This window comes from Equus przewalskii, chromosome 15 (genome assembly GCF_037783145.1).
Source record: "Equus przewalskii isolate Varuska chromosome 15, EquPr2, whole genome shotgun sequence".
Classification (NCBI taxonomy): Eukaryota; Metazoa; Chordata; class Mammalia; order Perissodactyla; family Equidae; genus Equus; species Equus przewalskii.
The window spans coordinates 84897699-84923408 of record NC_091845.1 but is presented as its reverse complement, the minus strand read 5'-3'; the positions used below and the strand labels follow the sequence as shown (position 1 = coordinate 84923408).

Here is a 25710-nt window from a genome sequence, read left to right as displayed (position 1 = left end):
CTCCCACCAAAATAAATCACAAAGAAGCAAATCTGATCACACAAATCTGATTTAAAATTTCCCCATTTTAGACAAGGGTGCCAAGACAATTCAGTGGGGGAAAGAAGAGCTTTTTCAACAAATGGTGCTGGGACAACTGGATATTTATATGCAAAAGAATGAAGTTGGATCCCTACCTCACACCATATATTACAATTAACTCAAAATTAATCAAAGACCTAAATGTAAGAGCTAAAACTATAAAACTCTTAGAAGAAAACCTAGGCGTAAATCTTTATGGCTTTGGGTTAGGTGATTGTTTCTTAGGTATGACACCAAACACTTAAGCAACAAAAGAAAACTGAGGTAAATTGGACATCAAAGTTAAAAAGGTTTGTGCTTCAAAGGACACCATCAAGAAAGCTAAACAGCCCACAAAATTTTTTGCAAATTATACATCTACTAAGGGTCTAGTATTTAAAATATATAAAGAATTCTTACAACTAACAAAAAGACAACCCAAATTTAAAAATTGACAAGGGATCCTCCAAAGAAAGATATACATATGGTCAATAAGTGCATGAAAAGATGCTCCACGTCATTAACCAGCAAAGAAATACAAATCAAATTCACAAAGAAATATTTCATACCTCCTAGGATGGCATAAGAAAGAAAGATACAAGAATTGATGAGGATGTGGAGAAACTGGAAATTCATACATTGCTGGTGGGCAGTTCTCCAAAATGTTAAAGATAGAGTGTCATATGACCCAGCAACTCTACTCCTAGGTACATATCCCAGAGAAATGGAGACAGATGCCCACACACACACTGTACACGGACGTTCACAGCAGCATGACTCCTTATAGTCAAAAAGCAGAAACAACCCAAATGTACGTCAACTGATGGATGCATAAAATGTGCTATATCCATATAACGGAGCACGATCCATCAATATAAAGAAATAAAGTACTAATACGTGCTATAACATAGATGAACCTTGAAAACATTCTGCTAAGTGAAAGCAGCCAGATACAAAAGGTCACGTATTGTATGATTCCATTTATATGAAGTGCACAGAACAGGCAAATCTGCAGAGACAGAAAGCAAATGCATGGCTGCCTAGGGCTGGGCTGGGGCGGGGACGCGGGGTGGGAAGCAATGAGAGTGACTGCTAATCGGCACGGGGCTCGTTTTAGAGCAATGGAAATGTGCTAAAATTGGTATTAGTGATGGTGCACAACACCGAGTACACTAAAACTATTGCACTGTACGCTCCAAATGGGTGAGCTGTATGATACATGAATTATATTTCAATAAAGCTGTTTTATACATATATTTAAATCTCCCTGGTAACCTGCTACCTCCAGGACTCGAGGCAACATTCATTCATTCATCCGTTTAGTCAACACGTATTTACTGGGCATCTACTATTCAGTCATTCATTTACTCAACAAAAATATATTGACTACCTACCCTGTGCCAGGCACTGTTCTATACACAGAGGATCCAGCAAAACATACAAAAAAATCTAGACTTTGTGTCGCTTCCATTCTCATCAATGAAAACATGTAATAAACAAAATACATACAAAGATTCTCTACAGTGTAACACACTGAAAGTGATGGATGCTATGGGGAAAACGAGGCAGGGAAAAGGATGTCGTGGGGTAATGGGGGGGTGCAGTTATAAACAGGGGGGCAGGGAAGGCCTCACTGAGGAGGGGCCATCAAGGCATAGACATGGAGGAGGCGAGGGAGTGAACCACGCAGAACCTGGAGGAAGAGAAAATAGCAAGCGCCAAGGTCCTGAGGTGGACAAGCCTGGTGAGCTCAAGGACTTTCTAGGGAGCAGAGGCAGGAAGAAGGAAAGTGGAGGAGATGGAGTTAGAGAACGAAGGGGAGACACAGACTGCTATTCTGTCGAGGGAGAGCACATCTAAGAACAGCAGAGATCACTCTGGACGCTGGCTCCATGTGGGGCATATGCAGCTTGCCTGGCTCCAAGACGAGGCCACGATCACTGGGGGCTGAGCTCACACGTACAAGTCGTAAGAGAACTGTTGAGGAATCCGGAGATCCAGGGGATAAACACAGCTATTATTAAATATGAAATTATATAAATTTACAATTAAACAAATGGTATGAAATACACCTCCTGGATGATTTTGCCACATTTCACGAGTATCTGGCCGTGCAGGTTATTTATGTCGATCGCATCCATAAGGCGGAAACACTTTAAAAGGTGAGCTGCTGCACTTCTCTGCCCCACTCTGCATCCCTCTCAGGGACGTCCCCTCGTCCCCTCGGTAACCTGAAACGGGCCAGGGCAGGAGGATTCACCACAGAAACTGGCAAATGCTATAAATTGGGTCTTGACTTACTGTTTTGTTTGTCGTCTGCACTTAAAGTGAAGGAGAAAATGTTAATAGTGCAGCTTTAACTTAAAAGCGTGTCCTATCTCGAATCATTGCATTGCAAACACAACAAAAAAGAGAGGAAATACTTCTGCAGTGCTCAAAAACCATGACCCAGTGCAGCAAAGAAGTCATCACATCACGGATGACACTGACGAACTCGTGAAATCCTGACAAACATCTTTGCTGGTCCACGTGGTTACCTCGCTGGAATCAACCAGCATCCACGTCCCAGCCACACACCTTCCTCAGTTTCCCCCACAGGTGGCTACGGATAGGTGTGTTCACCAAAAGCAACGAAAACGTTCCGAGGGAATCAATGGGCTCTAGGAAGTTACAATAAAGAGTACTTCTCGTTTGTAAATTTGTGCCGCAGGTCATGGCATCAGTAAGATTTATATTAAATTTGTGTGTGCGCATACGTGTGTGTGTACATCGGGAGCTGGCTGTTAAACCTTGACCAGCCACAATCCAATCTCAAACCAGCTTTTCTAGATCTTAGGGCCCAGGGAGACAGGGGGAGAGAGGCTGCCAGCCCACTGAAAGGGGTGCAGTGAATTCAGAATCGTTCTGCTGGAGAACTCAGAGTCGGCCCGGCTGGAGGCGGGAATCCAGTTTCTACGGATGGCCCCTTACGGATGGCGGGTGAGTCCAGCTCTGCATTCACGGTGCTGATACAGCTTCGTTTCAAACCCAGCTGTTCAAAGTACAGAGAAAGTCTATTTCAAAATAGATAGATAGATAGATATTCGGTAAATGATAATACAGGTAGGTAACACAGAGGCAGCACACTTTCCGATGCCGGCCTGCGATGAGCACGCTCTGGGGACGCCGAGTCAGAGAGCACCGGCCTCGGAAGACGCCCGCGGGGCTGAGTCCACCAGGCCAGGGCCGCTGGCTTGGCCGCAGCTTCCTCTCCCGACAACGGCGCGCCACCCACCCCACGGGCCGCCTGAGGGTCGGGGTCAGGGCACAAACCGGCGGACTATGGAGGGACCTGCGAACAGCCTGGGCCTAGCCTCCTCCCAGCCAGGCACCGCCTCCAACTTCCACCCTCGGACCGTGTCAACTGCAGACTTTCACAGCAGCGGTGACGGTGTGACGGCGACCGTGATGGCAGCCCCACCGCAGCACGGCGCAGCCGCCCCATCCCAGGAGCAGCCGGTTCTGCGGGAGGCTAGCCCTCCCCCGACCTCCCATCCCCCCCATCCCCATCCTCGCCCCACATCCCATACTTTCCTCATCCCCATCCTCCCCCCACATCCCATCCCCCCTCATCCCCATCCTCCCCCCACATCCCATCCCCCCTCATCCCCATCCTCCCCCCACATCCCATACTTTCCTCATCCCCATCCTCCCCCCACATCCCATACCCCCTCATCCCCATCCTCCCCCCACATCCCATCCCCCCTTATCCCCATCCTCCCCCCATCCCATACCCCCCTCATCCCCATCCTCCCCCCACATCCCATCCCCCCTCATCCCCATCCTCCCCCATCCCATACCCCCCTCATCCCCATCCTCCCCCCACATCCCATACCCCCTCATCCCCATCCTCCCCCCATCCCATACCCCCCTCATCCCCATCCTCCCCCCACATCCCATCCCCCCTCATCCCCATCCTCCCCCCACATCCCATATCCCCATCCTCCCCCCACATCCCATACTTTCCTCATCCCCATCCTCCTCCCACATCCCATACCCCTCATCCCCATCCTCCCCCCACATCCCATACCCCCTCATCCCCATCCTCCCCCCACATCCCATACCCCTCATCCCCATCCTCCCCCCACATCCCATACCCCCTCATCCCCATCCTCCCCCCACATCCCATCCCCCCTCATCCCCATCCTCCCCCCACATCCCATACCCCCTCATCCCCATCCTCCCCCCACATCCCATACCCCCCTCATCCCCATCCTCCTCCCACATCCCATACCCCCCTCATCCCCATCCTCCCCCCACATCCCATACCCCCTCATCCCCATCGTCCCCCCACATCCCATACTTTCCTCATCCCCATCCTCCTCCCACATCCCATACCCCTCATCCCCATCCTCCCCCCACATCCCATACCCCCTCATCCCCATCCTCCCCCCACATCCCATACCCCCTCATCCCCATCCTCCCCCCACATCCCATACCCCCATCATCCTCCCATCCTCCCCCCACATCCCATACCCCCCTCATCCCCATCCTCCCCCCACATCCCATACTTTCCTCATCCCCATCCTCCTCCCACATCCCATCCCCCCTCATCCCCATCCTCCCCCCACATCCCATACCCCCTCATCCCCATCCTCCCCCCACATCCCATACCCCCATCATCCTCCCATCCTCCCCCCATCCCACCCCCACACCCCAGCCGACAGCAGAGAGGAAACCCACTCAGCAGAGAGGAAACCCATTGCTTTAGCCACCATTGATTATGTGGGTTTTGCTCTTTTAATCTTTTTTTTACTTCCCCCAGGGGGCTTAAAGGGCACTTTCTGAGGAGGTAAAATAAACTTGCATAGACACATACAGTGAAACATTGGTTGTGAGCGTCTTCACCCCTCTCGATTGGCTTTAGGGCGAACCACACAGTGTGCATTTAAATAAAAAGGCCTGAGCCTCTTGCAGGTTCCTTCAGCTCTGGCCCCACAGAGCCCTGGGGGCCGTTCCTGCTCCTGTGCTGGGCGCTCGGGATACGAAGCAGAAAGGGCCCCTGTCCCTGCCCGCACAGTCTGACCAGCCAGTGAGGGAGAGCAGCGGGCACAGCCCAGGGGGCCCCACGGCTCCCCCCCGTGTCCTCTCTGATTGCTGGCCTCCCTGTTGGGCCACTTTGCTTGTAGGAACGGAGACCAGTCAAATCCTAAGTGGCTGGCATTTACTGTGACAATCACATTGGCAGCAGCCACACCAGCTGGCATTCCTGCTGGGGAGGATCCCCCGTCTGCCCCCCCCCCACCCGCCCCCCGCACCTGCTCTGGGCCCCAGGCACTGACCTCTGTGCAGGTACCAGCCCCAGGGGCCCCACCATCCTTTGTCAGTGTCCCTGGGTCTTACCCATACCTTTGCAAATGGTCCCTTACTCTCCTCAAGCACCCACCTGAGTGTCCCGTCCAGGCCCAGAGGCTGTGGTTCTAGAGAGCTTACCACGTGCCAGGGGCTTCTCTGCACCTTATATCCACAAACCCACTCGGTCATCACTGCAGCCCTGGGAGGGACACTCCAGAATTAGTCCGGTTTACAAATGAGGAGACCGAAGCACAGAGAGGTCAATTACTTGCCCAAGTTCACACAGTAGTGAGTGGCAGAGCTAGCATTCAGACCCAGGCTGTGCAGCTCCTGGCACTATTCCGTGTTGGATATGTAAGGAACAGGGAAGCGGATGTGTCTCTTTTTGCTTCCTGGGCGCGCAGGCCCAGCCCTGGACATAGGCGCCTGGAGTCTGGACTGCAGTGCGGAAGGATCCTCCAGGCACTCGAGGACCCCTCGCTCTCTCACAGCTCCTGTGCCGCCGCGGCACCGTGGCTCGGCCATCTCCTCTCCACCTGTCCTGGCCCCAGCACCCCACTTCTCTGCTCTCCTCTCTCGTCTTCAGTGCTTCTGCCTGGTGCCTTCTCGGTGTGTCCTGTAATGTCTACCCTCCACCGACTGTTGCTGACTCAACATCCCCAAGAGACGGTCTGCTTGATTGGGCCGGCCCCCAGTTGGTCTGCCCCGCTCTGGAAGTCACTGGACTCAGGTCCCTGAGTCGGAAGCTGCCTGGCTACCACAGGACAGGGGTCAGTGGAAAGACACCAACAGCCCCACTGCTGTGAGTTTGCTTCACAGCAGAGAAAACAGAAACAGACACGGTCTGCTCCAGGGCAGAGGGACAGGTGCTCCCCAGGGGGTGCAGGACAGACCCTCCCCCCGCTTCCCGGCTGTTCCGGAGACCCCAACTGCATGCTGGCCCTCCCCAAGAGCAAGAACCTGATGCAGACCAGTCCTCGCACATCCCTGTGACCTGGGTTTCCCAGGAGCACCCGCAGCAGACTCAGGCCTCAGGCCGGTCCCCAGTCCCTCCCCGCAGACATCCACCCTGGGAAGAGCTGCAGCCAGGTGGGAAGGCCACCTAGCACAGAAGGACAGAAGCAGACGGCGACACATAGAAGCCACCGAGGCCCGTCTCTGGCCTCCCGGGGTGTGGCCGGCACCCAGATCTCGCAGACTCCTGCACGCCCACTCCTCGGCGCCCTCCTCTCCAGCCTCCCTGAGCTTCCCACAGTTTCCAAACACCGTGTCCTGGACCGTCTCTGCCCAGGTCATTCTCTCAGCCCACAAAGTCCTTCTCCACTCTCCTCCAGTAAATGGCTTCCCACTCGGAAAGTCCCCGCGATCCCCGCCCGATCAGGTGTCCCGAAGCCCACGTCCCCCTTCTTGGTTCTCTGGGATCATGCTCGCCTCATCCCGGTTCTCAGCTGTCTCCTCGTAAACCACGAGCTCCTCAAGAACGAGGCCTGGGTCGGGTTCCCTTTCACATGTCAGGGCCCTTCCCCAGACCAGGAGCATCCTAGCTGGTCCCCAAGTGAGTCTTCAAGAAATGCACAGATGGAGGGGCCCGCCCCGTGGCCGAGCGGTTAAGTTCGCACGCTCTGCTTCGGCGGCCCAGGGTTTCACTGCTTTGGATCCTGGGCGCAGACATGGCACAGCTCATCAGGCCATGCTGAGGTGGCATCCCACATGCCACAACTTGAAGGACCCACAAGTAAAAATGCACAACTATGTACTGGGGGGCTTTGGGGAGAAAAAGAAAAAATAAAATCTTTAAAAAAAAATGCACAGATGGAACATCAGAAAGTGGCAGACAGGACGGGGACAGTTGCTTCCCCGCAGAAGGCGCAGCGTGAGAAGATGCTGAGATGCAGAGTGGGTGGGATGGTGATCCCAGGGGACGGGGTGAGGGAAGGCCAGCACAGGGTGTGTTAGCTGGTCTGGGGGCTTCTGAGGAGCTTGTAGAAGGGCCTCAGAAATGCCCACCTGGCACACAGAACAGGGGGTCTCATCCCTGGTTTGTCAAAGGCTGCCCCATAGCACAGTAAGTCCCGGGCACGTCCAGAAGGCCACCAGGAAGCAAGTGTGTTCACACTGCAGGGTCAGGGAGACGTGAGGCAGAAAGTGAGCGATTCCCAGTACACCTAGAGCGAGAGCTGTCAGGCCACGTACGCATGAAGCTGGTTGCCACAGCAGTGGTGACAGTGGCTGGGCCAAAGGACACAGGTCTGCGTGGGGGGGGGCGGGTGCTTTAAGGCTGAGACAGCAGAGGGCCTGGACTATCCACCCAAAGCTGGTCACCAGGAGCCACTGCGGACTCCCGTGCAATGCAGCCACATACATGGCAGCACCGGCGGGTGGCCTGAGTTAATTCAGTCCCCTCCCCCATAAACCAATCAGGTCTTCACTAACACCTCTCCAAGGAAAATGCAATCTTAGTAAACCGAGAGCAAGCCCTCTACCCCACTCCCCTCTCCCAACGGCCACGCCGGAGCCCCTCTGTGGAGAAATACGAAGCCCCGGTGGGTACGGCTGTCTCTCTCTCCCCTTCCACAAAGAAATTCCATGAATATATCTTTAAAGGTTTAGCTGTTCCTTAGTGTGTGTCTGTAAGACCTAAAGAAAGAGGAGCTTGGGAACCTTTAAGAAAGATGCCAGTTAAGAGGGACGTCCTTGTTGCAACCCATAAGAGTCTTCAGATGATGGGGAAGCAGTTCCATTCTAATTTCCAAGAAGGCTTTGAAAACTGAGGGGTGAAAGAAAAAAAAAACACCTTCAAATTGGAAAAGAATCCAGAGGGATGGCCCTAGAGAGCACACGTGGTGCAGTGACACTGCTTTTTAAGCAATTCCACCAGGACACAGACAACGAGAGCTGCCGTGGGGCTCCCCGCCGTAGGCTCTGATGACTGCCTGCTCCAATCCGCATGGGAAGCGGTTCTCTGCCCTCCTGACTCGGGTGGCGCACTCATATGAATATCCTCCAGGGTCGCTGTGTCCTTTCATGGTAAATTAGACTTTCCTGAACAGCCCAAGATCAAAGGCAAGATGAGAGATGAGATTTAGTTTCCTGTGTGAGTCATTGCCTGGATCACCAAACACGGAGTTCACCAAGTGTTCTGAGCGGTGACGACACTACGGAGACAAGACCACAGAGTCTGGTGTGATGTTTAATTAAGAATTTTCATCTGATCAAAGGCACTGTCACTGTTGGTGACACTGTGAATTACCCGTCACCCAGAATTCTGCTTCTGGGAATTTATCCTGAGGAACTAATAAAAAACGTGGGGCAAGATTTAGCTACAAGGATCTTCACCACACTGCTCTTCAAAAGAGCAAAAAATTAGAAACAGCCTCAACTCCCAGAAGAGGAGGATTGGTTAAGTAAAGAAAGTGCCATCACGTGACGGAGCGCTATGTCCCACGCTGGCATAAATGTGAACACTGTACCTACATGTACCCACACGCCTTCACATGCTATGCTCGACAGACACAAGGGGAAACAATCTGTGCATTCCCCAGGTCTGGGTGGATGGGATTTTGAGTATTTTTAAGGTTCTTTCTGCTTGCTTTTCCCATTATGAGCTGCTTTTGTAACATAAAAGAAATAATTAAGGAAACTTCACTGGGGGAGCCCCTTCTCATGCACAAGCTGGTCGTAATTTTCCTTTTTCCAGCTTCCACCCATGCAGCCGTTTAGTCCAGGAGACAGTTCTCCAGCTTCCCCACGACATGCCAAGCAGGGCAAACTTGTGGGGACACAGTGGTGAAGACAGGGTACAGTCCGTGCCCTTGATGGACTCGTGTGAAATGGGGACACACACACCCTAACAGAAACCCCTCAGCAATGTCAGGGAAGCCCAGGGTTTGAAGCACACTGGGCCTCCCAGAGACAGAATACTATCTTATAGTGCTGAGAGGCAGCGCGGTACTAAGGCGGGGTCCCCGATGCCTGCGGTCAGGGGACCAGCTCACCAGAGAAGCCGCGCTCAGCAGAACGCACCAAGAGGGCAGCTGCGAGCAAAGCGTAGATGCCCTTCTTACAGCACTCAGGTGCGGCAGAATCTGAGCGATGCTGCAGGCATCCTTGCGGAAGCACACCCCTCTGGCGAAGCAGTATTTCCCTCCTATAGGAAAACACTACAAGACACGATATTAAAGGAAGACATTTCACTTTCCTCTGATACTAGACATTTTATATCTTCTGGTCTGAGTTTCAAGTGTGCTGACTTTTTTTATTGCAAATGCATGCTGCCCCCTAGTGTTCATCTACATTATTCCACCCTGTTGTCACAGGCGAGGATGGAGTGGAGGTGGGTCTGTGCCCCTCAACTTCCCAGAAGGGGAAAAATAAATGTACTGAATATGTGAAAGAACTTTCAAAAGTACACAAACAACAGCCCTTTAAATGGAAAAACATAAGCCATGGCTCTCTTTTTTCTTTAACATTAAAAATGTTGCTAATTTGTGGTCAGGATAATAACAACAGGTAATATTTAGAGGACACTCACCATAGCCAGGCACAGTGCAAAGGGCATGGCATACGTCAGCTCAGGACGACAATCCCAAGAGGGGAGAGCTGCCAGCCGCTCTGAGTTTGTGCACTGCCTCGCAGTTCAAGGGAGGGGACGGATACAAAATGTCCAGCAAACACAGCAAGGGGCCCGTGGTCTGCAGAGAGGACACTGAAAGGAAGACCCACATGTGGACGGCGGGGCCAGGGCTCCACCGTTGTCACGTCAGCCGTTGTTTATCATGTCCAGGTGGGGCGCTTTCAGTTTACCCTCAAAAGTAAACCACCTTTTTTAAACAGCTGTATGGAGATATAATTCACATACCATACAATTCACCCACTTATAGTGTACAATTCAGTGGCGTTTAGAATGTTCACAGAGATGTGAACCGACACCACAATCCATTTTAGGTCATTTTCACCACCCATAAAAGAAACCACGCGCCCATTGGCAATCACTCCCCATTTCCCCATTTTCCTAGACAACCGCGAGCCTACTTTCTGTCTCTACAGATTTGCCTATTTTGCCTCTTCTACAGTTCATAAAAATGGAATCACACAATACACGGTCCTTTGTGACTGGCTTCTTCCGCCCAGCATAATATTTCTAAGGTTCATCCATGTTTCAGTGTATATCACTACTTCATTTCTTTTTATGGCTGAATAATATTCCATTGTATGGATACAGCACATTTTAACTATCCATTTATCAGTTTATGAACGTTTGGATTGTTTCCAGTTTTTGACGATTATGAATAATGCTGATACGAACAGAGGTTTTCATTTCTCTTGGGCATATGCCTAGGAGTGGAATTGCTGGCTCATATGGGGACGCCATGTTTAACATATCAAGGACCCGCCACACGGTCTTCCAAAGTACCTGCACCATTGTGCATTCCCAGCAGCAGTATATGAGAATTTCAATTTCTCCACATTCTTCCCAGCATGGCTTTTTTACTGTAGCCATCTTAGTGAGTGTGACGTTAATATCTCACTGTGGTTTTGTTGTGTAGGTCTCTGATGGCTAATGATATTGATTGTATAAAACCACTTATTTGGGGCCAGCCCCATGGCATAGTGGTTAAGTTCGCATGTTCTGCTTTGGCGGCTGAGGGTTTGTCAGTTTGGATCCTGGGTGTGGACCTATGCACCACTTGGCAAGCCATGCTGTGGGAGGCATCCCACATATAAAGTAGAGGAAGATGGGCACAGATGTTAGCTCAGGGCCAGTCTCCCTCAGCAAAAAGAGGAGGACGGGTGGCAGATGTTAGCTCAGGGCTGATCTTCCTCAAAAAAACAAAAAAAACACTTCTTTTTGATTCCAGTGATACAGTAACCACAGAGGCCAACTTAACATAATCTAGTCTTACTTTTATTAACAGTCTAACATGTCAGACAAAATATGAGAAAGAGGGGCCTGCCCAGTGGTGTAGCAGTTAAGTTCTCACACTCCACTTTGGCGGCAGGGGGTTCGTGGGTTCAGATCCCAGGTATGGACCTACACACCACTCATCAAGCCACGCTGTGGCAGCATCCCACACACAAAATAGAGGAAGATTGGCACAGATGTTAGCTCAGCAACAATCTTCCTCAAGCAAAAAGAGGAAGATTGGCAACAGATGTTAGTTCAGGGCCAAACTTCCTCACTAAAAAAAAAGAAATATATATATATCTATATATGAGTAAGGAACAATCAGAAGAGATAGATGAAAATTCTGAAGATGGCAAGTCATCAATTTATTCATTTATTTGAGTCCCTGTTAGAGACAAGAGACTGTTCTGGGTGCTGGGAACAGGGCAGATAGCCACACAGAGGCAGTCTCTGCCCTCATGGAGCTTAACATTCCGTCACAGGAGACTGACTAAGCAACTATTTACATAACGAAAGAATTACAGTCATGAAAAGCCCTGTAATCCATCTAACAGCAGCAGCATACACATTCTTCTCAAGAACACGTGAAATATTCTCCAGGAGAGATCACACGTTAGGCCACCAAACAAGGCTTAACAAATTTAAGAAGACTGAAATCATATCAAGCATCTTTTCTAATCACAGTGGTATGAAACTAGAAATCAACTACAAGAAGAAAACTGAAAAATTCACAAATATGTGGAGATTAAACAACATGCTACTGAACAACCAATGGGTCAAAGAAGAAATCAAAAGAGAAATCAAAAAATACCTTGAGACAAATGAAAACGGAAATACAACATACCAAAACTTATGGGATACAGCAAAAGCAGTTGTAAGAGGGATGTTCAGAGTGATAAATGCCTATACCAATAAACAAGAAAAATCTCAACTAAACAACCTAACTTTACACCTCAAGAAACGAGAAAAAGAAGAACAAATGAAGCCCAAAGTTAGTAGAAGGAAGGAAATAAGAAAGATAGGGGCCAGCCCCATGGCCAAGTGGTTAAGTTCGAGTGCTCTGCTTCAGCGGCCCAGGGTTTGCCCAGTTCAGATCCTGGGCGCAGACATAGCACCACTCATCAAGCCATGCTGAGGCCGCGTCTGACATGCCACAGCTAGAAGGGCCCACAACTAAAATATACAACTATGTACTGGGGGGCTTTGGGGAGAAAAAGAAAGATCAGAGTGGAAATAAATGAAATGGAGACTAAAAAGACAACAAAAAAGATTAGTGAAACTTAGAGCTGGTTCTGTGAAATGATAAACAAAACAGACAAACATTTAAGCTAGACTCACCAAAAAGAAGTGAGTAGTCAAATAAATAAAATCAGAAATGAAAGAGGCATTACAACTGATAGCACAGAAATACAAAGGATCATTAAGAGAATACTATGAACAACTATATACAAACAAATTTGACAACCCAGAAGAGATATGGATAAATTCCTATAAACATACAACATAAACATACCAAGACTGAATCATGAGAAATAGAAAATCTAAACAGACTATTAGTAAATAAATTGAATCAGTAATCAAAAATCTCCCAAGAAACAAAAGTCCAGGACCAGATGGCTTCACTGGTGAATTCTACCAAACATTTGAAGAAGAATTAATACCAAACCTTTTCAACCTCTTCCAAAAAAAGAAAAGAGGAAACACTTCCAAACTCATTTTACAAGGTCAGCATTACCCTGAAACCAAAACCAGATAAGGACACGACAAGAAAAGAAAATTACAGGCCAATATCCCTGATGAAATTGGATGAAAAAGTCCTCAACAAAATATATGCAAACCAAATTCAGCAATACATTAAAAGGATCAAGTGGGATTTATTCTAGGGGTGCAAGGCTGGTTCAACATCTGCAAATCAATCCATGTGATGTACCAAGTTAACAAAATGAAGGATAAAAATCACATGATCATCTCAACAGATGCAAGAAAAGCATTTAATAAATTCAACATCCTTTTATGATAAAAACTCTCAAAAAAGTGCGTATAGAGGAGACATCCCTCAACATAATAAACGCCACATATGACAAGCCCTCAGCTAATGTAATACTCAATGGTGAAAAGCTTAAAGCTTTTCCTTTAAGATCAGGAAGAAGACAAAGATGCACACTCTCGCCACTTTTATTCAACATAGTATTGGAAGTCCTAGCCAGAGCAATTGGGCAAGAAAAAGAAATAAAAGGGATTCAAAATGGAAAGGAAGAAGTAAAACTGTCACATTTGCAGAAGACATGATATTATATAGAGAAAACCCTAAAGAATCCACCAAAAAACTGTTAGAACTAATAAATGATTTCAGTAAAGTTGCAGGATAAAAAAAATAAAAAAACAAATAGCTGTTGCATTTCTATGCATTGATAACAAACTATCAGAAAGAGGAATTAAGAAAACAATCCCAGTTACAACTGCATCAAAAAGAATAAAATACTGAGAAGTAATTTTAACCAAGGAGGTAAAAGACGTGTACACTGAAAACTATGACATTAATGAAAGAAATTGAAGAAAACTCAAATAAATGGAAAGATATTCTGAGCTCATGGATTGAAAGAATTAATATTGTTAAAATGTCCATACCACAGCAATCTATAAATTCAAACAATCCTATCAGCATTCCAATGGCATTTTTCACAGAAATAGAACAAACAATCCTAAAATTTGTATGGGACCATAAAAAACTCTGAATAGCCAGAGCAATCTTGAGAAAGAAGAACAAAGCTGGATGTTCTGGAACAATGCGTGATACACTCTGATTTCAAATATATTACAAAGCTGGAGTAATCAGAACAGTACGGTATTGGCACAAAAACAGACATATAGATCAATGGAACAGAATAGAGAATCCAGAAATAAACCCACACATATATGGTCAGTTAATTTATGACAAATTAGCCAAGAATATAGAATGGGGAAAGGACAGTCGCTTTAATAAATGGTGTTGGGAAAACTGGACAGCCACATGCAGAAGAATGAAATTGGACCACTATCTTATACCATACACAAAAATTAACTCAAAATGGGTTAAAGACACGAACATAAGACCTGGAACCATAAAACTCCTAGAAGAAAACACAGGCATTGTGCTCCTTGATATTGGTCTTGGTGATGATTTTTTGGATTTGACACCAAAAGCCAAGGCAACCAAAGTAAAAACAAACAAATGGGACTACATCAAACTAAAAAGCTTCGGCACAGCAAAGAAAATCATCAACAAAATGAAAAAGGAGAAAATATTTGCAAATTATATGTCCAATAAGGATCTAATATCCAAAATGCATAAAGAACTCATACAACTTAATAGCAAAAAAAATCCAAACAATCCAATTAAAAAATGGGCATGGGGCCAGCCCAGTGGCGCAGCAGTTAAGTTCGCACATTCTGATTCTTGGCGGCCCGGGGTTCACCGGTTCGGATCCCAGGTGCAGACATGGCCCCGCTTGGCAAAAGCCATGCTGTGGTAGGCGTCCCACATATAAAGTAGAGGAAGATGGGCACGAATGTTAGCTCAGGGCCAGTCTTCCTCAGCGAAAAGAGGAGGATTGGCAGTAGTTAGCTCAGAGCTAATCTTCCTCAAAAAAAAAGAAAAAAGGGCAAAGGATCTGAATAGACATTTTTCCAAGTGAGACATACAGATGCTCAACAGGTACATGAAAAGATGCTCAACATCACTAATCATCAGGGAAATACAAATCAAAACCACATTAAGATATCACCTCACACTGGTTAGAATGGCCTCTGTTAAAATGACAAGAAATAACAAGTGTTGGCAAGGATGTGGAGAGAAGGGAACCCTTGTGCACTGTTGATGGAAATGCAAACTGGTGCAGCCACTATCAAAAACGGTATGGAGGATCCCGAAAAATCAAAAATAGAACTACCATATGATCCAGCAATTCCACTTCTTGGTATTTATTTAAAGAAAATGAAAACACTAACGAAAAGATATCTGCAGCCCCACGTTCACAGCGGCATCATTTACAACAGCCAGACATGGGAACAACCTAACTGTCACTGATGGATGAATCCATAAAGAAAATCTGGTAGGTAGATAGGTAGGTAGGTAGGTAGATAGATAGACAGATACATAGATAGATAGATAGACAGACAGACAGATATAAGAATGAATTCTTGCCTTTTGCAACAACATAGATGGCCCTTGAGGGCATTATGGTAAATGAAATGTCAGACAGACGAACACAAATACCGAACACAAATACCGTATAATGTCACTTTTATGTGGAATCTAAAAAAACAGATCTCACAGATACAGAGAACAGATTGGTAGTTGTCAGAGGGAGGGAGTAGGAGGTAGGCAAAAGGGGTCAAGAGGATCAAAAGTATACTTATTTATATTTATAAAATAAGTCCTGGGGATATATTATGCAGCATGGTGACTACAGTTAATAATACTGTATTGCATATTTGAAAGCTGCTAAGAGAGTAAATCTTAAAAGTTCTCATCACAAGATAAAAATATTTTTGTAACTACATACAGTGATGGATGTTAAGTGTCGTGGTGATCGTTTTGCAATATATACAAATATCACTATGTTGCACACCTGAAACTAATATAACGTTACATGTCAGTTATATGTCAATTAAAAAAAAATTTGTTTAAACATATAATAGAGGGTCCTGTCTTCATCTGAAGGTGAAGGGAGGTTTCAACGGACGTTTCAGAGAAGGGACGTTTGAGTGGAGATCTGCAGGATGAGTTCGGCGTCAAAGAGGGGGCGGTGGCAAGAGAAGTCACTGAGTGGTGGGGGTGCGGGAGCTGAACAGATGCGAGGGATTGATAGTTGGTGGGTGCGGCTGCAGTGCAGACACCAAGGAAAGGAGGGGCTGGCAATGCAAACCAGATCATGCATGGCAGGACAACTTGTGTTGAGTTTTGACTCATTTCCCGAGAACAATAAGAAGCCACTGTTTACAGGGTTTTAAGTTGGGGAGCTGGGTGATAGGATCAGATTTTCACTTTTAAACATCCCTCTGCCTGCGATTTGGAGAATGCAGCGATAAGAGGGAACTAAGCAGACCTTTCCGGAAGCGATATTAACGAGTCCGGGCCACAAAGGTAATTTACGTGTAGGGGTGAGGATGGTAAAGAGACTTGCGAGATAATTAGGTGAAATTTGAAGAAACTTAGTGAATGCTTAGATTTGGGGGCTAGGAAGTGGAAGACGTCAAGGATGACTCTGCAAGTGCATAGATGATGGTGTCACAGACTTCATACTGGGAACCCCAGGCAAGGAGCAGGGTGGGGATGGTGGAGATTATGAGTTCACTCCTGAGAAGCTAAATTTAGGTGCCCAAGAAACACCAAGCAGAGAGATGGAGTGGGCAGTTTGATACACAAGTTTGGAACTCCTAGAAAAGATCCAAGCTAGAGGTACACATGTGGGATGCTCAGAGAGTAGATGGTGAATGTGGTCTTGGGTGGAGATGAGCTTATTTAGGGAAAAAGTACGGAATTAGAAGAGAAGGAGCCCAGGGATGAGGCAGGAGTCACTGCAAGGTTTAAAGGTGATATAGCGGAGGAGCCTGAGGCAAGATTAAAGAGAGAGGATGAGAACTGGGAAAGTCATTCAAGTCAAGAGATAAGAGCGTTTCAAGGAGGGAGCGATGGCAATCCTGATGAGAGATGTTCACCATGATGACCATTGGATTTAGCAGCAGAGAGGTCACGGTGACCTGAGCAAGATCTAATGAGGTTGAGTGGTCAGGGCTGAAGTCAGGCTGGAGCCAAGTGAGGAGAGTGGGTGAGGTGAGGAAACAGAGAGGAGGCCAGAGGCAACTCCTTCAAGAACTAGGGAGGGAAAGGGCAGATGAGGGGCAAGCACCTGGAAGGAGGCTGTGGTCACGCGAGAGGGGAATTTAAGCGCACAAGATGAGGCCTGTTCAAATGTGGATGAGATGGATCTGCCCTGCGGGTGGAGGTGGAGGACGAGGACACGGAGGCAAGAGAGCTGAGCGACAAAGGCCTCAGCTCCCGGGGCCAGACCACCTGGGTTCAATTCTGGTTCCTCCACCTGCTGCCTTTGTGGTTTTGTCACCCAGAGAAGTCCCTAAAACATTTTCCACGTCTAATGCTTTGTTTTTAGTTATGCTTGCTTAGAGGAACCAAGGCAGAACACTGCCAGATGGCCAAACCGCAGACCCGATCCAAACCAGAAAGGTCCAAAGCGGCCATGGGGTGCCGTGCACAAAAGGAAACGTGCAAAAGGTGCCGTGTGCAAGAAGGGAAGATCGGCGCATGCCTCAAATGCGCCACCCCGAGCAATGACATGGAGACGCCCCCCAGCCTTCACATCCCATAAGAACCCTGCCGACTTCCCTTCCGGAAGATGGTGTTTTAGATCAGGAGCTCTGCCTCCTCCACTCACTGATCAGTGAATGATGCTTCTCCTCTGCTGTTCTGAACCCAGTCTCGCTCTATTGGTGTAACTGACTCTGGGCAGAAGGACCCACTTGCAAGTCACTGGTCCCTTAGGGCTCGGTGACAGTTTGAGGCAGGATATCTGGCCTCTCTGTGCCTCAGTTTCCTCATCTGTAAAATGGAGAAAAAGCAGAACTGCTATTGGGAGGGTTAAAGAAGAGAATGTGTGGGAAGGGCTGAGCGTTGATCGAGCCGCTTTGCCAATGCAGGAGTCCAAAGCCACATGGCCCATTGGCACCTGTCCTCTGAGCTCTGCCCTTAGAGACCCCGTCTGAGCCCCTTTAACTCCTCACACAACTACCAGACAATCCTGGCTCAAATGGGGTGTTGGGGACAGGAAGCTATTTCTACAACTAAAAATAAGGTACCAACAGAATGTGGTGTATGTTCTCCAAAAGTCACAAACAAGACGGTTCGCAGCAGCGTGACTCATGATGGCTTCACACTGGAAGCTGCCCAAATACCCATCAACAGAATAATGACAAATAAACTGGTATTTTCAGACAATGAATACCACACAGCAATGACAGCGCAGAATTCACAGCCACACGCAGCAGCAATGGCCACAGAATCCAGACACCAAAGAGTATATGTTGTACGATTCTATTTAGATGAAGGACAAAAACAGACAAAACTCATCCATGCTGCCAGCTGTCAGGACAGGGATTCCCCTTGGGGGTGGGTGGCGACTGGAAGAGGGCAGGGTTGGACAAACGGGGAGTTTCCTGAAGGGCTGCTGATACATACTCTAATAATCATTTTTAAGAAAATATTAAATAAAGAATATATTTGAAAAAAATGCTTGATACTCCCCACAGCCGTCTTTCAAATTCAAGTTCTTTTATCAGGCCAGAGAAGTGAACACAGACATTTCGAAATGCAAAGCAACAACAGGTTTTTGCATTGTTCCTGCAAAGGCAACGACCCCAGACTCCATAAAAGGTGTTTAAGAGGCACCGCTATTCAGAGGAAAAGACACGGTTTCTCGGGATCTGAGGTCTTCCTAACTCAGGACATGCTGGACGGGGAGCTTTAAAGGCAGCGTCTTCCTCACTCAGCCTGGGTGACCACAAAGCCTCAGCCCCAGGAGTGTCCGTTGGTCAGCCGGGCAGCGTCAGCTACCTGTGGGAAACTGCGTGGACCTCCCAGCAGCTGCCCTGACCCTCCACGGCACACTTGCCCGGAAATCCAGTGCAGCCTCAGTGGGCAGTTCTCCCCATCGACGTCTGAATCCTGGACTGCTTCCGACATGGTGTCAGGCGCAGCCAGAGTCCTACCCGACCTCCTCTCGCCCGGGTCTCTTGACCTGATTTTTCTCTCCATCAGAGTCTTCTTGTCTGGATTTCTGACAGAATGATCCGAGTAACCCAGCTCTGAACCAAAAAGCAAGATGTTTGCCAAACTTCCTCTGCAGATCTACCGCAGCTTGTTTCCACCATGTTGGATTCCCCGCGACTGGAGAAAACCAGACCTGCCCGTTGCCCGGGGTGAGCCGCACGCCGCCTGGGCCGGACCTGCATGGCGCTTAAGCACCTTCTCCTAGACTGCTATGGAAGAGAGAAGTAAACACACTGATTTTGTGTGAACTACTGTATCTCTCTTTGCTACAACCGAGCCTGCACCACCTTTCAGAGGGCAGAGCTTCCTTCCTAGAGCTTCAATCCTATTTCCCTTCCTAACGCTGAGATTTCATGTACTCATTCCCATAAATCCACCTTGTATATCTATTCCCACCCAAGACAGTAGCCACTTTACATAAAGGACTTCTACTCCTAGAAATGATGGGCCAGATTCTCCGGACCAACTTTGCCAGTGAGGACCTCTACAGAAGCCGGACAAACGTCCTTAACTGAAAAAATTTACTCAAAGGCAGTGAGGAGCTGGGGAGGCAGTTAAAGTAACTAAGCTAAGCTAACGGAGAAGAGGGGCGTGTGGGCTTGCTCTTTTCCTGGGCACCTGCCAATTCTAGAAGAGGCAATTGGGAGGCTGAGCAAGATTGTTGACAGCCTTGAAGGGGCTAAGGGGGAAAAAAGTGAGAGTCAAAGCCCCCCAGGTATGGGAGAGAGGGGCTGGTACCCCCGCAGTGGGACTGGGACCCTGGAGGATGCATTCTAAGCACGGTGGGAGGTGGAAGACGCAGCCTTGCAGGGACTCCATCCAGCTCAGAATCAGGTCATCACTGAAACTGGGGTAAGGTGGGCCTGGATGACCAGCACGCCTAGGCTCCTTCCAGGAGCAAAGGTAAGTCTCTCCACAGATGATATAAGCCCAAACTTCCAATCACTTCCACAATTTTTTCAAATAACAGTGTCTGGCACGCATGAAAAATAACCAGGTGACTAGACTACAGGAACAATAACAGAATGAGCAGAAAAATAGACAACGCTGATACTGGCTTAAAACAACTCTGTTTACAGTGGGAAAGGACACAAAAGACAAGACTGAACATTTCAATTAGAAAACACTCAAAAGGACAAAGCAGATTTTCCATATATATATATATATTCTATTTGTATATAATTTCCCAGTAGAAATTCCAGAATCAGGAAACCAAGCACTGACCCCTGATTATGGAGAGAGGTCCTGAGAGGTCATCCTCATCTGGATCCCACAGAATGGGTCCTCCATAGGAGAGAGGAGTAGAGAGAAGAAAGGCTGGACAACCAAACACAGTCCCTGTCCGCCTGGGGGCTTTCTAACTACGAGAAGAGAGAGAGTGGACAGCTAATGAAATTAAACAAGGAAAAATGTCAACTTTCAGAGAGTTCCCAAAGAGAACTCATCCCTGTAGAGAAAGTCGGCTCCCAGATTCTGTGCCTTCCTCCACGGCCCTCTGCTGCTCCCTGTGTGTCTCTGGAAATGGCAGGCTGCACCTGCCTACAACTTTCTTCTCTGCTCCGGAGATGCAGCTCCCTCAGCGTTCCACTGAGTCATCCAGCGAGTAAGCAAACGGGCTGATGGGCCAGGCCAGGCCAGGCCCCTGGGCTCTGCCCCCGAAGACAGGCTATTTCTTCACCTCGGAAACCACAGAACCTGTTTCTCCCCCACCTTCTCTCCCCCACCCCACACCCACCACTCACCTCCTCCCACCAGCAGAGGCAGGGGTCAAAGGGCGCAGAGCGCTCCCTGGTTGCTGGGAGGCCTACCACATTTTCTCCCCTCCTGAGAGAAGGGAAACCCCACAGCGCTGTGGTGTGGGGAGATGGGGACCTAGACCTCCGGGCCACAAGCCGGGGACACGATGGAAGCTCCTCAGCATGATGTGGGTATTTATTTAACTTTAAGAACAACTCAGGTAATACTGTAAATATGTATTTTTTGCAAGAATGTCTGTATAGAGGTGTACACAGAGCTGAAGTTAAAGGACTTCCTCACGGCCCTGACCCCAACTCATTCCCACTCCCAGAGGTATTCATCTTTAACAGTGAAAACTCAAGCCCGCTCTCGTGTGCATGTGTCCACGTGTGTGTGTGTGTGTGTGTGTGTGTGTGTGTGTCTCCATCTGTATCTGGTGCCGCCCTACCTGAGGGGTTCCTAATGTGTGTTCTTTAGAAAAGGTCCAGCCCCTGCAGGATCTAGGCTGGAACAGAAAACCACTTTAACTCGGCCATCTATTGCCATGTAACTAACACCCCAAAACTGAGTGTTAAAAACAAACAAAACGCTCACCGTTCTATTTGGTTTACAGTTCTGTAGTTCCGCTGGGCAGTCCTCCTGCGGCCAGTCGGTGGGTGGGCTGGAGCGCTCACTCCATCAAGCTGGTTGGCACACTGGTGGGTGCAAGGCCGTCAGGTGCAACAGCGGGTCCCCGCGTCCTCCAGCAGACCAGCCCAGGCTTCACCACAGGGAACCCCAGGCTCCCAGCAGCAAAAGCAAGAATCCCCCCCTCCGCGTGAGTGCTCTGGGGCTTCCGCTTACGTCACATCTACTAACGCCCCATTGGCCAAAGCAAATCACGTGACCAAACCCATCTTCCAGGAGTGGAGAAATAGATTGCGCCTCTTGATGGGAGAAGGAGCAAAGTTGCATTGCAAAGGACTGTACCTATAGGGAGGGGAGGACAGGAAGTCAGGGAGGGGAGAGCAGGAGGACTCAGGGACCTTGGGCGGACAAGAGTGCTTGCTACAAGGCCTTTTCGCAAGGCCGTCTCTGCTGGCTGCATAGCAGTCGGAGAGAGGGCTCCAGATAGAATAATTAGGGAAGGCTAAAGTGGATGTCACTGCTAATTAACAGGCAGTAAACGTGCTTTCAGAAATCATCTTCTGAAAGGAGTTGTGGGAAAGGAGGGAAATCTGACATTTGGAAAGAGGCTCCTCTTAGCTAAATGCTATGGTGTGAATGTTTGTATGCCCCCTGAAGTCATGTGTTGAAATCCAAACACCCAATGAGATGGTGTTGGCACGTGGGGCCTTTGGGAGGTGTTTAGGCCCTGAGGGTGAAGCCCTCATGAATGGGATTAGTGTTCCTATAACAGAGATCCCACAGAACTCCCCAGCCCCTTCCACCACGTGAGGACAGAGCAAAAAGAGGTCTATGAAGGAGGCTCTCACCAGACACCAATTTGCCACCACCTTGATCTTGGACTTCCCAGCCTTTAGAACTGTAAGAAATAAATTCCTGCTGTTTGTAAGCTACCCGGTGTCCGGTATTTTGTTACGTCACACTGAATGGACTAAGACCCCACTGCAGCCAGGCCCATTCTTAGTGGGCCCTCATCAAGGCAGCGTCCTCTGCTATTGCTCTTCCACTGTGGGGGGGATGAGAGCAATGCTTAGCAAAGGCATTCTGCGGAGACCCTGTGCTTTCCTCCTGAACAGAGAGCCACCCACAGCGTGCTCAAAATATTCTGCATGCAAATAGAAGTGTGCACTGGGCGAAAATTCATTCTTGCCTTTCTCAAAGCGGTGTGTTCATGGAAGTCTTTACAGGGAAAGCGGTAAACAGAAAAGAAACAAATACCAAAGGATGACAGTGGAGAACAGTTACACAATACTTTATACTTTGATAAGAAAAACATGTTTCTTAAAAATCCGCTTACATTGGAAGCACCTAAAACATTATTTTACAGACTAGAGAAGTAACATTATTTCCTAAACAAACTATGTGGTCCTAGAAAATAAAAGAAAAAATACAAGATCAGTTGTCAATAAGAAAATAAAAATATAACATATATATTTATAAGATAATAAAAATAAAAATAAAATTTTATCTCAAAATAGCCATATGAAGTAGGCAAATCAGGGGTCTCAGAGGAGGGAACGAGGCTCAACAAGCTCAAAGTCACAGTTAGTGAGGGGGGTGCCTGGCCCTCAGATCCCAAGCCCCCCAACTCCACTGAGGCCCTGGGCATGGGGGAGGGGAAGCGCTAAATGGCCCAGCATCAGCTGGTCTCTGAATGGCTAAAACACGATAGTGATTCTATTATGGGGAAAGAAGAAATGGTTCTTTGTGGAGTAAGTAGATCCGAGGGAACGAGCTTTCCTAAGACTTTCAAAAAGGCCTTCATGCCGGCTCTAAATAAGGGTTACCTTAAAAACCTAGCTCACCATGCAATTAATAAAATGCTGAACCAGTCACAGAACGGAGCTGGGGGCAGGCCACTCAGAATAGGCACTTTACCCTTCTCTCTCCCAGCCCCCATCTCACACTCGCCTGCATCCTGACTTCCATTCCACTAAAGACCATGGGAACAAACTTGCCGCCTCGAAAATAAGTCACTTCCCCTATGTAGAAGTGGCTGGTTGAGTTTCATGACCTCTAAGACTCCTTCCAGCATCAAAATGCTTTTATTGCCCAGAATAGGGGTGGGCTGTTTATTTTTTTAAATTCCACTTATCTTATTCGCACCTCATCTCTACCCAGCTCGCCTTTGCTGGCCCTGTTTCCTGCCCTGAGCCTGTTGGACTCCATGCATTTTCCCTCTGACCCCCTGGAGCGCACGGGCAGTTTTGTGCCTCTCACTGGTAGCTTGCCGGGCGCAGGCGCTGTGGTCGGGTAGTGAGGGCAGGGACCACATCTCTCTTCGTCGTGGCCACGGCCCAGCACCAGGAGAGGGCTGGCTCACAGTGCTCAATAAAGACTGCTTTCATTTGACAGTCATAAAATATTGCTTAGTGACTCTAGTCACCTAACTTCTCTCTTCCCATTGACGGCCCTGTTAGGTCAAGTCCCCTGGGCTGGAGAGCTCATGGCTGGAAGTCTCTGACACCAGCAACTGACCTGAAGGTCACAGCTTCACCTCAAGGTTATTACAAGCTGAGCTGACACTCACAGCCGGGCCATTTCGTTTTCCTGTTGGACGTAAACATTCTCAAAGAGCAACAACTGCACACAAGGTGCTACAGACTGAATGTTTGTGTCCCCTTAAAATTCATCCGTTGAAACCTCGAGGTGGGGCCTTTTAGAGGTGATTCGGTCCTGAATGCCGAGCGCTCTCGAACGGATAGGTGCCCTTATAAAAGCAGCCCCAGAGAGCTCACTCACCCCTCCTGCCACGTGAGGACAGAGCCAAAAGACAGGGGTCTGTGAACCAGGAATCGGGCTTCACCAGACGCCAAACCTGCTGCCACCTTGATCGTGGACTTCCCAGCCTCCAGAAAGGTGAGAAATAAATTTCTGTTGTTTATAAGCGACCCAGTTTACGGTATTTTATCATAGCAGCCCAAACGGAGTAAGACACAAAGTTACTCCGACACTGATAAAATGAAAAAAAACAAAGCCACTTCACCATTCTGTTTAAGCACAGACAAAAGTAAGGTCACTGTGCCACCACAAAATAGCCATCACAGAATCGCCCCGCTTCCTGACATCATCCAGTGCAGAGCAAAACTCTGCTTCCTCAGACCCTCTCCCAAATCACGTGACCAAAGCCCAAATCCTGTAGGTTCTTTCTCACATCCTCTTACCAAGGCGCCTGGCTGCAACAAGTGATACACCCAACTTACTTAACTACACGTATGTTCCTGGTGGTCCCCGGCCGAAATGCGCTCACAGGTGTAGGCAGTCATTTCACTTTCACTGATATGCACCAACATCTTATGGGTAAGGACTGGTATTCCCAGTTTACACCCAGAGAAACGGAGGCTGAGTGGGAAGGTGATTTAACAGAGACCACACAAGGGGACTTCGAGGCCTCACCCTGGTCACCTAATGCAAGGGTCAGTCCAGGCCCTTTTCACAACACCCAGATGGCCTCAGCCACGTGGAATAACGCTGTCTTTACCTTAGAGGTGAAGGCAAACAGCAGGAACACGATCCCTCCCACCAGGAGCATCTCTCAGTCTTAAGGGGCTTTTAGAAGGAAGCTGAACTCCACAGTGAAGGTGTATGTTCCAATCTGGGGAGTCAGTAAACGGATGGCCATTATATTATTCTGTATACCTGTGGGTATACAAACACTTCATAGAAATTTTAGTAAGGACAGTGAACTGAAAACAAAGCCCAGAAAGACGCCGGTCGTGCCTAGATGGCCAGCCGCCTCCGGCCTTTCCACCTGCAGGGCGGATGGATGGATGGAGCATCAGCAAGCAGGACCCCGACTAGAGCGAGGCACTTGTCCGGGGCGCAAAATTTACGGGGCGCCAAAAATCTCACTAACCAAGATAGCTATGATTTAGGGCAATATTTTAAAACATCAAATCAGCAAATTACGACCTAAGGGCCGGTGCCCTGTTTTGGTAAATAAAGTTGTGTCGTTAAGTCCAATCAGCATGTATCCACACAAAAACCAGACTCGAGCGTCCGCAATCCCGCGGCCCCACGGCGTCCACTGCGCAGAGGAAAGGGGGCGCCTCTCGCCCCCGGCCGCAGGCCCGGCGCAGCCCCAGGCCCCCGCCCCTCCTCCCCCGAGGGGCCCGCGCCACCCCAGGGCCCGCGCCCCACCCTGGCCCGCGCCAGCCCCGGAGCCCAGGCGGCCCGCGCGTTG

General features: G+C 48.5%; 1 long non-coding RNA gene across 1 annotated transcript in view; it reads right to left on the bottom strand.

Annotated features, from left to right (window-relative positions):
* Positions 1-21712, bottom strand: part of LOC139076027 (uncharacterized) — a 46790-nt gene extending 25078 nt beyond the window's left edge. The window contains exon 1 of the long non-coding RNA XR_011527246.1: positions 21456-21712. This is a non-coding gene — a long non-coding RNA (uncharacterized lncRNA). The remainder of the gene's footprint in view (positions 1-21455) is intronic.
* Between the last annotated feature and the right edge of the window lie 3998 nt (positions 21713-25710).